Source organism: Caloenas nicobarica, chromosome 5, assembly GCF_036013445.1.
Source record: "Caloenas nicobarica isolate bCalNic1 chromosome 5, bCalNic1.hap1, whole genome shotgun sequence".
Taxonomy (NCBI): Eukaryota; Metazoa; Chordata; class Aves; order Columbiformes; family Columbidae; genus Caloenas; species Caloenas nicobarica.
The window spans coordinates 39,422,155-39,422,912 of record NC_088249.1 but is presented as its reverse complement, the minus strand read 5'-3'; positions in this window follow the sequence as shown (position 1 = coordinate 39,422,912).

The following is a 758-nucleotide window of genomic DNA, read 5'->3' as shown; positions in this document are numbered from 1 at the left end:
CGCCCTTCCCGGCAGCCCCCGCGCCCGCCCTGCCGCCGCTTCCGCCACGAGGCTCCGCCCCCAGGCCCCGGCGCGGCTGCACGCCCCGCACTGCTCCCGCCCCGCCGTCCCCTGAGGGGCAGGGAGTGCGCCCGGCGCGGCCCCGCGGCAGCCACAGCGCACTCAGCCCCACACCGGCAGCCTGCAAAGCAACCGCTCTCGCCGCCGCAGCCCCCGGGCACTGACGGGGAAGGCGGGTGGGCCCGGCAGCGCCAGCGGGCGCGCGGTCCCTGTCCCCGAGGGGACGCTCTTCACCCGGACAGAGCCCTTGCGCATCTCCAAGCCGCCCGAAAAGGGGATGGGCTGTAAGACGCTCACTTCGTCTTCCCACAGCAGTGTCACTGCCAGAGGCGGCAGGCTGGCATTCGCTAACGCAGCAGGCAGGAAAGGCACCGTCTGCAAATAGCGACCTGTGTGACCTAAGGAAACCAGACGAGAACAGCAAAACATCTCTTGCAAGTAAATGTCTATTTTCAAAGGTCCTAAATTTTACTTTAATGAACTTATCCTATGAACTTGGCCAGTTAAGTTAAATCTCTTACTTATTACTTTTGCCCTTCCAGAACAGGCCACGGTTGCATTTACTTTGGCCATGGAGAGGCACAACATTCACCACCACCGACCTAACTGCTAAACTCCCTAAACAAGCACATGGTGCTAAGCTCTCTGAGCATCTTCACCACCAGAGACCACCGGTTTAGAAAACGGGGACTGAGGAC